A 9,554-nucleotide genomic window follows, 5' to 3' on the forward strand; every position below is an offset into this window, starting at 1 on the left:
CCGGCGGCCCCGAGCGGGACCACAGGTTGCGGAAGGCGTCCAAGTGAGCGGCGGCGAGAGGCGGAGGCCCCCGGGGTCGACTCCGCGGCCCCCGGGTCGGTGTGCGGGCCTCCAGAGCTCGATAAAGTAGTGGTGTCGCTAGCGGTCGAGAAGGCACTTTTCGACGCCTACTGCCACCCCCACATGGCGGTAGGCGCAAAACTGGAAAATCGCCGACCAGAAATGTCGCTTCGTATAATCGACGTTTTTTTTGACCACCATTTTCAGGTGTCGGAGGTGGGTCTGGACGAATACCAACACCATTTCTGGGGTTTCACAACCGCCCGGCTTCTCCGACATATGTTGGAAAGGAGTAGCGATCGAGCGACGGGGGCTGTCGGTAGGCGGCCGCGGGTTGCATGTGTGCCCGGGACAGCACCCCCATCCAACTAAGGGGTGTCCCCCGGGGGCCAGGGGGACCTCGTCCAGGTCGGCCGGGCGCTTCCAGACGCCTACCGACACCGGTCAGGTCGGCGAGGCTCCCGGCGGCCCCGAGCGGGACCACAGGTTGCGGAAGGCGTCCAAGTGAGCGGCGGCGAGAGGCGGAGGCCCCCGGGGTCGACTCCGCGGCCCCCGGGTCGGTGTGCGGGCCTCCAGAGCTCGATAAAGTAGTGGTGTCGCTAGCGGTCGAGAAGGCACTTTTCGACGCCTACTGCCACCCCCACATGGCGGTAGGCGCAAAACTGGAAAATCGCCGACCAGAAATGTCGCTTCGTATAATCGACGTTTTTTTTGACCACCATTTTCAGGTGTCGGAGGTGGGTCTGGACGAATACCAACACCATTTCTGGGGTTTCACAACCGCCCGGCTTCTCCGACATATGTTGGAAAGGAGTAGCGATCGAGCGACGGGGGCTGTCGGTAGGCGGCCGCGGGTTGCATGTGTGCCCGGGACAGCACCCCCATCCAACTAAGGGGTGTCCCCCGGGGGCCAGGGGGACCTCGTCCAGGTCGGCCGGGCGCTTCCAGACGCCTACCGACACCGGTCAGGTCGGCGAGGCTCCCGGCGGCCCCGAGCGGGACCACAGGTTGCGGAAGGCGTCCAAGTGAGCGGCGGCGAGAGGCGGAGGCCCCCGGGGTCGACTCCGCGGCCCCCGGGTCGGTGTGCGGGCCTCCAGAGCTCGATAAAGTAGTGGTGTCGCTAGCGGTCGAGAAGGCACTTTTCGACGCCTACTGCCACCCCCACATGGCGGTAGGTGTAAAATCGGAATAGACCGGACCAGGAATGTCGAGGGGGAAAAAAATGACAAAGTCCTGGTGTGCCTAGCCTACGAGAAGGCACTTTGCGACGCCTACCGACATCCCCATGTGGCAGTAGGCGTAAAACTGGAAAATCGCCGACCAGAAATGTCGCTTCGTATAATCGACGTTTTTTTTGACCACCATTTTCAGGTGTCGGAGGTGGGTCTGGACAAATACCAACACCATTTCTGGGGTTTTCCAGTTTGAAAGTTTTATAAAACATGTTCGGTAGGAAGCACACTTTGGTGTGTCGGTTCGTCGGAGCAGCGACTCTTTGCCTCGTGGTGGTCCGGAACGTCTCTACGGGCTTGTCGCAAAGGCGTCAGAAAGTGGCATCTCCGCCGCCTAGGGCTGTCACCGTTATCGCTGTCGCCCCGCGCTCCAACTTGTTTTGATCCGCCGCCTTCGTTCCTGCCAACCGTGCGCCCGCTCATCGTCGTTAGGTTATAATACGTGGTACGTGTGTGTGCTTCTCCGTGGACCTAGGGCTGCTCGACGTGTCGAACGATATGTTGGAACAACTAACGGCTCCTTTTCCTGGTTCCATAGTCGTCGTGGTACCCGCGTCGTCAGCCATATCTATGTCCACCATGTTTAGCCGATACGTTTGCTGCAGCTTCTGCTTCCGCCTCAGCGTTCGCCGCTCTCAGCCGCCGCTGTTGTTGCTGCCGTTCTGCCATTCAACCACTACCTGCGAATCTTTCGATGATCGGCCGAACGACCCATCGCTGTGCGACCGATAAATCCTCCGGATTAGGGAGAAACGCCGCCGCTCTCTGCCGCCGTCGAACGGAAAAACGTACATTGTAACGAACGAACGAACGAACGAACGAATTAACGAACGAGCGAACAAACAAACAAAAATAGCCGCGGGGGATGCACTATGTAGATCCTGATCCCCTTGTAACCATACGTACGTTGTTCGATGCTCTCCCGTCCTGGAAGTCGCCGCAGCAAACAGGAGGATGAGCAGCAGCAGGCGCCGCCGCCGTAACCGCCGCCTGCCTGCCGCCTCCTACTCCTGTCAGCGTCCGATCTCACAGCCGTGTGAACGTTCGCTGACACCCGATTTCTTTCCGTCTGGCAAAACCTTGGACGTCCCGCTCGCGGTACACGTGCTGCAGCGACTTCTCGTCCGACAACGCATAAGCGTCGACGTCTGCCGCCGCATCTTCTGATACGTGGACGGTGATAGCGCTAGTCCCTTCTTGCGCCACCTCCACCTTTGTTAGCGCCAAAGAAGATCGATCGAGCAGTCGTGGTCGCAGTCGATTAACCCGTTTTCACCGTCCGCAGTTCCCAAGCCGCCGATCAAGTCGTTGCTCTTCTTGTTCGTTCTTCCCATACCGTCGATTTGCACGGCTGCCGGATGAGCCATCCTCTGTCCGGCGAAGCGCTCACGTCAGTGATCGATACTTGCACCGACAGTCCTCCCGCTCGCGACTCGGTGCTCGAATCGGACTCGTTCGTTTTTATCTCGATGCGATTGTGAAAAGGGGGACCGGTCGTCAATGTCGTGTGTGTCGACGATGTTGTTCGCCCGGTCCGCCGCGTTGTTGTCGTTTTTTTTTTTTTTTTTTTTCCCCTAACGTTCGCCGTCGCACGGACGAAAGGGTGAGAAAAAAAAAAAGCTCGAAAAAGCCGCCCAAAAAAATCGGACCGAGGAGCCGCTTGCGAGAACGCGCCATGTGCACGTTGTCTCTCCTCGGTTTTCCGAGCACGAACACGACGCCGGTCGGTCGGTCGGTCGACGAAGGCGACGACGAAGGTGACGGGAAAATTTACGCCGCCGCTGCCCTGGTCCAGCTCCTCCCCGATGACGGCTGTGATGTTGACGTTGACGTTGGCGACGACGACGACGACGACGGAGACGACGACGACGACGAGACGGCATCGATGGCGACCACGATGACGACGACCTCGACGAGTTCAGTCTGCACCTTGACCTCCGATGTCCGTGTGCACTGCCGTCGTGCTGTTTGTCGTTTGTCGTATGTATCGCTGTCAAGGGTGCCGTTGTCGTTGTTGTTGTCGACGTTGTTGCTTGCTCTCTCGTCTCGGTCGGTTGGTACGTTGATGACGACGACGACGACGAAGACGACGACGACGACGACGAGACGGCATCGATGGCGACCACGATGACGACGACCTCGACGATTCCAGTCTGCACCTTGACCTCCGATGTCCGTGTGCACTGCCGTCGTGCTGTTTGTCGTTTGTCGTATGTATCGCTGTCAAGGGTGCCGTTGTCGATGTTGTTGTTGTCGACGCTGTCGTCTGTTCTCTCTTCTCGGCCGGCTGTGACGTGGACGTTGACGACGACGACGACGAGACGGAATCGATGGCGACCACGATGACGACGACCTCGGCGAGTTCAGTCTGCACCTTGACCCTCGATGTCCGTGTGCACTGCCGTCGTGCTGCTTGTCGTTTGTCGTATGTATCGCTGTCAAGGGTGCCGTTGTCGTTGTTGTTGTCGACGTTGGTCGCTTTCGTTCTTTGAGTCTCGGTCTCGGTCCAAGTCAGGGGAGAAACAAAAAAGAGGCCATCAGCGCGGGCAGCGCGCTTCTACTGACGGCGAACCTCCTCGAAAAACAAATAAACACGTGCCCGTCGTTGTAGTTGTCTGTCTTATGTCGGTCGGTCGGTCGGTCGGTCTGTCGTTCTGTCGAAACAAAGTCCCAAATTCCAACGATACCTGGTTGATCCTGCCAGTAGTCATATGCTTGTCTCAAAGCTTAAGCCATGCAAGTGTAAGTTCACGCCACGCATTAGAACGGGCGAAACCGCGAATGGCTCAGGAACCGGACCTAATCCTCGGGACCGTATTCCTCCTCGGAGGCGATGGATAACTGTGGCAATTCTAGAGCTAATACATGTGACACAGGCCGCGATCGGTCGGCGCGCCGTCGTCGCCACGCCTCGCGCGCTGGCACCCGCGTCGGCCGTTCCGGGTCGCGGCGCTACATATTAGACTGAGACCGATGCGCGTCATTCCGTCCTCCCGTCGTCGGCGTTCCCGCTCGCGGGTCCGTTCGGTGGCGGGGCTCATAGGGCGGCGCGCTCCGCTTTGGTGACTCTGGATAACTCACTGGTCGATCGCACGAGCTTTCACGCCCGGCGACGGGTCTCTCGAGGGTCCGCCCTATCAACTGTCGACGGTCGGTTAAGTGCCTACCGTGGTTACTACGGGTAACGGGGAATCGGGGTTCGATTCCGGAGAGGGAGCATGCGAAACGGCTACCACATCCAAGGAAGGCAGCAGGCGCGCAAATTACCCACTCCCGGCACGGGGAGGTAGTGACGAAAAATAACGACGCGGGACTCTGTCGAGGCCCCGCGATCGGAATGAGTACACTTCAAATCCGTTAACGAGGACCAACCGGAGGGCAAGTCTGGTGCCAGCAGCCGCGGTAATTCCAGCTCCGGTAGCGTATATTAAAGTTGTTGCGGTTAAAAAGCTCGTAGTCCGAACTCGGGTTCGTGGTCGCGCAAGCGGCCCCGGGGCGGCGGCGCCATCGTCCGTCGTTGACTTTGGTCGTCCGTTCGCATTCCCGGCCCTTTCCGCCGGTGTCAACCGCTAGCATACCCGCCACGCGGTCCTGCCGGCGAGGTGGACGAGGAGGTCGTGATCGGGATCCGGGAAAAAAAAAAACAAGTGGTCGTCGGTTCGGTTCCGGGAGTAGTCTAACGGGGGGGTGCTACGTGTGTGTGTTTGGGTGTGTTCATTCGCATCCCCGCACTCTGACCCCCGCGCTTCTCTCCCTCTCCCTTTCCGCGCGTTCCTCTTTTTTTTTGAACCCCCCGGTCCGCTCCGAGTCCCTGCTTCGTGTCTTGTCTGCGCGCGTGTTGCGGTCGGCGGTTTCTCCTCCAAGGGTGCTCTTAACCGAGTGTCCGCGGCGGCCGGTACGTTCACTTTGAAAAAATTAGAGTGCTCAGAGCGGGCTGTTCAAGCTTGCATACGATAAGCATGGAATGATGGAAGAGGGCCTCGTCTACGTCTGTCGGTCTCCGTCTACGGCGAGGCAATGATCGAAGGGAGCGGTCGGGGCCACTCGTATTGCGACGTTAGAGGTGAAATTCTTGGATCGTCGCAAGACGAACTGCAGCGATGGCGTGTGGCAAGCACGTTTTCCTCGATCAAGAGCGAAAGTCGGAGGTTCGAAGACGATCAGATACCGTCGTAGTTCCGACCGTAAACGATGCCGACCGGCGATCCGCCGGCGTTCGCTTCCATGACCCGGCGGGTAGCCTGCGGGAAACCAGAGTTCGGTTCCGGGGGGAGTATGGTTGCAAAGCTGAAACTTAAAGGAATTGACGGAAGGGCACCACCAGGAGTGGAGCCTGCGGCTTAATTTGACTCAACACGGGAAAACTCACCCGGTCCGGACACCGGTAGGATTGACAGATCGATAGCTCTTTCTCGATTCGGTGGGTGGTGGTGCATGGCCGTTCTTAGTTGGTGGAGCGATCCGTCTGGTTGATTCCGATAACGAACGAGACTCCGGCCTGCTAACTAGTGCGCCGATGTCAGTGATTTTTACGGCGGGCTCGGCGTCCTCCGTGGCGCTCGGGTCCGGGTCGGTTTTCTCACGCACTTCTTAGAGGGACGGGTGGCAGAAAGCCACACGAGGCGGAGCGATAACAGGTCTGTGATGCCCTTAGATGTCCGGGGCCGCACGCGCGCTACACTGGAGGTATCAGCGGGGACTTCGCCCCGGCCCGAGAGGGTTGGGAAACCTCTGAACCACCTCCCGTGATAGGGATCGGGGCCTGTAACCAACCCCGTGAACGAGGAATTCCCGGTAGGCGCGGGTCAACAGCCCGCGTCGATCACGTCCCTGCCCTTTGTACACACCGCCCGTCGCTACTACCGATCGAACGGTCCGGTGAGGTCCTCGGATCTGGCCGACGACGCCGCCGGGCAGTGCGCGACGTGTCCGTCACGACACTCGTGCATCTACGCCTCGGCGTTCGATGCCTGGAGAAGACGACCGAACCCGATCGTTTAGAGGAAGTAAAAGTCGTAACAAGGTTTCCGTAGGTGAACCTGCGGAAGGATCATTACCGTTTTCCCGTTCGAGACTGGTTTGTTGTTTTCCGGCCTACCTCCTCTGTCTGTCGGCGTCAACGCCTCGAATGCGCGCAAACAAACCTATAAAAGGCGGAGCGAGAGATAGATTTGTGGTGACGCGGAGGTTTTTAAAGCCCCAGCTCTTCTTGCTTGCTTCCGCGTCTTACCACCTGTTTGTTTTTTCGCCCACCGCAAGTGATGGCCGCTTCTTCTTTGCCTTGTCGCCGCTTTATCGTTTTTTGTTTTTTTTGCAGCCGCTGTGCCACCGCCGCTAGCTAAAAACAAACTACTCGCGACATTGCAATGCCGTCACGCCTCCTCGCACAGACCTCCTCGCACACTACTAAATCTATATAAACAAAAACTAATATAAAAAACCCAAGTGCTGAACCCTGGACGGGGGATCACTCGGCTCGTCCGTCGATGAAGAGCGCGGCCAGCCGCGAGAACTGATGCGAATTGCAGGACTCAGTGAACATCGACACCTCGAACGCACATTGCGGCCCCGAGATCCCTTGTCTCGGGGCCACGTCCGGTCGAGAGGCGGAACGTTACATGTCTTTCTCCGTTAACGAAACGACATCTTGCCGTCCCCGTGCCCGCCCGGTCCTCGGCACGGTGGTAACCGGGACGTCGCAGGAGCGAGTGACGAGGGGGAAGAAAAATAAAAAAAGAATTGACTCCTTTCAATGTCTTTTTTTTTTTTAAAACCCTCTCCGGCCTCCTCCTTCGTCTCCCGCTGGCAGACCGCGGAGTCTTTTCCCTTTTCGACCGCGTGAAGAAACACTGTGGAGGAGGAGCAGGAGGAGTCTGTCCGAAAGCAGCCGAAGGGAGAACAAAACAAAAAAAAAAGCACCGACCTAACCGACTGCCGACGTAAGCGCCGCCTGCTCGTCTCGCTCTCTGCCTCATGAAGGTGTCTCTCAGCGACGCCTCGAGCAGCGCGACGAGCACGGCCGTCGCACCGTAAAAAGGTGGCCGCGTCGTAGGCAACGTCGGATGGGGAGGACCCACGCTTTTTTTTTAATTGTTGGCTTCTTCATTTTCGGTCGGACGGGCGCTATATCGGCCAGCCGTCGTCACACGGAGGGTACCGATCGAGATTCCTCTCCTCCAAACACCACACTCTACTAAAAACCGCCGCCCTCGGCTCGGACGAGACGACCCGCTGAACTTAAGCATATCGCTAAGCGGAGGAAAAGAAACCAACCGGGATTCCCTTAGTAACGGCGAGTGAACCGGGAGAAGCCCAACGCCGAATCCCGTCGCAAGTTAAAGGCTTCGGGACGTGTGGCGCATGGGTCGAAGGCAGCCGTTCGTTTTCGTCTCGCATAGTTCGGAGTTCCCTCGATCGGGGCCGCCCGCGGCGGGTGCCAGGCCCATTCGGTGCGGACGGCGAGCGACGGCCTTCGATCCGAGAGTCGGGTTGCTTGGGAACGCAGCCCAAATCGGGTGGTAAGCTCCATCCAAGGCTAAATACCGGGACGAGTCCGATAGTCGACAAGTACCGTGAGGGAAAGTTGAAAAGAACTTTGGAGAGAGAGTTCAAGAGAACGTGAAACCGCCCAGGGGTAAACGGGTGGGACCGCTCACCGCGATCGCGGGGGGACTCAGTCCGGTGCTGCCTAGGCTCGAGCCCAAACTCGATGTGTGTTCTTGAAAGAGAGGCCGTCGCGGCACAGGTCGTCGTTCGTCGTGTCCGCGGGGAACTCGTTCTCCGCGGGCCAGCTTTTGTGCCCGCGTCGCCGACGAAGGAGACGGGCCGCGTGGATAGCGGGAAGGGAAACGTGGTGACGACCGCGGCGTCGGTAGGTGGCTGCGTCGGTTGGCTGCGACGGAGGGGACTCGTCCTCTCGATCGCTGCTGCCGCCGGGCCCTAACCCGCCGCATCCGTCGCCGCCGCTTCTTCTTTCCTCCTGCTCCCTCCGCGCGCGACTCCGCTGCACCCGTCCCCTTCTCATCGCTCGGCGTAATCATGGCGCGGGCGCTTCGGCGCGACCTCCGCGCGGCCGGCACCGGACGCACTTCCCCTCCGGTCCGTCGTCGCGACCCGTTCCCGGCGTGCAGGTCGAACACGCGGGTTTTTTTCCGTAGGCGGCAGGCGTTTCATCACCCTGAAAACCCCCGTCTTCCCACCTTGTGAAGTCGGGGGCCACCGGCCGTCGGGCCCGCGAACGTAACTGCCCCTTTCTGCCGGGAACGGAGGAAATCTGACACGATCCGTTACACGTGGCGAGCCGGTCCGTTTTGATCCCGCCGGAAGTCGCGTGCGGGCGACGCACTCTGTGTGTCGCTCCTTAGGCGCCCCACCGTCTCGGGCGCGTGCGCGATGAGAGGCGGGATAGGACTGGCGCGGCCTCGCCGTCACGCACCTCGCCGACGTTTCGGGTTCTTGTCGGGGGCAACCCCGCCCGCGCCCGTTTCCGTTTCCGGAGAGGTCGCTCGGCGACGCTTTTTTACTCGAGCCGCCCGCCACCCCGGGTCAGCGACGTGCATCGGCAACCCACCCGACCCGTCTTGAAACACGGACCGAGGAGTCCTGGCCGTTCGCGAGTCGTAGGGGCCACCTCTGACTAACCCCGAAGGCGAAGCGAAAGCGAGAGAGCGTGTAGGAGGGCGTCGATCGGGAGAGGTGTCGTGGCAAAGTCGTCCGGGGGTCGTCGGGGGGTGTCGTCGGTCTCGTGCCGTCGTCTTCTCCTCGCCTCACCCGCCTCCGAGCCGTGCCCGATCCCGCCGGCGCGGCGTTTTCGGCCTTCCGCCGTCGCTGCTGCGGTGCCCGCAACTTTTCCTTTTTTCTCTCTTCCCGAGAGAGATAGGAGAGGGAAGGCTCGTGGCTGACGTGCGGTTGTTTTTCCCTCCTCCCCGAGAGGGGACCGGCGCATCTTCCAAAAAGGGGAATTGCCGGGCGCCAGCTTCCATATCCTCCTTCCGCCCATCGGTGAGATCCCGCGGCTTGAACTAGTCCTATTTTGTCGTCGAGTTTAGGCGCTGCGCGCGGGCGCATCACCCCCGGGTCGGTTTCCCCTTTTTCCGAGTACGACTCGGCCGACTCTGGCGTAGCGAGCGACCAGGGACCCGAAAGATGGCGATCCACGCCCGGTCGGGATGAAGCCAGAGGAAACTCTGGTGGAAGTCCGAAGCGCCTCTGACGTGCAAATCGATCGTCGGAACCGGGTGTAGGGGCGAAAGACCAATCGAG

At 59.8% G+C, this 9,554-nt stretch overlaps 2 non-coding genes and 1 pseudogene across 2 annotated transcripts in view; all 3 read left to right on the top strand.

Moving 5' to 3' along the window:
* The first annotated feature begins 3,976 nt into the window (after nt 1-3,976).
* On the top strand, nt 3,977-6,348 carry LOC145276311 (small subunit ribosomal RNA; annotated as a pseudogene).
* Nucleotides 6,349-6,743: 395 nt separating this feature from the next.
* Nucleotides 6,744-6,901, top strand: LOC145276307 (5.8S ribosomal RNA). Its single transcript, XR_013867927.1, has one exon. It is a non-coding gene; the product is annotated as a 5.8S ribosomal RNA (ribosomal RNA).
* Nucleotides 6,902-7,496: 595 nt separating this feature from the next.
* The window catches only part of LOC145276308 (large subunit ribosomal RNA), a 5,722-nt gene continuing 3,664 nt past the window's right edge, over nt 7,497-9,554 (top strand). Inside the window, exon 1 of the ribosomal RNA XR_013867928.1 lies at nt 7,497-9,554. This exon is cut by the window's right edge and continues 3,664 nt beyond it. This is a non-coding gene — a ribosomal RNA (large subunit ribosomal RNA).

Source organism: Euprymna scolopes, unplaced genomic scaffold (assembly GCF_053919585.1).
Source record: "Euprymna scolopes isolate OS-2025 unplaced genomic scaffold, ASM5391958v1 sca830, whole genome shotgun sequence".
NCBI lineage: Eukaryota > Metazoa > Mollusca > Cephalopoda > Sepiida > Sepiolidae > Euprymna > Euprymna scolopes.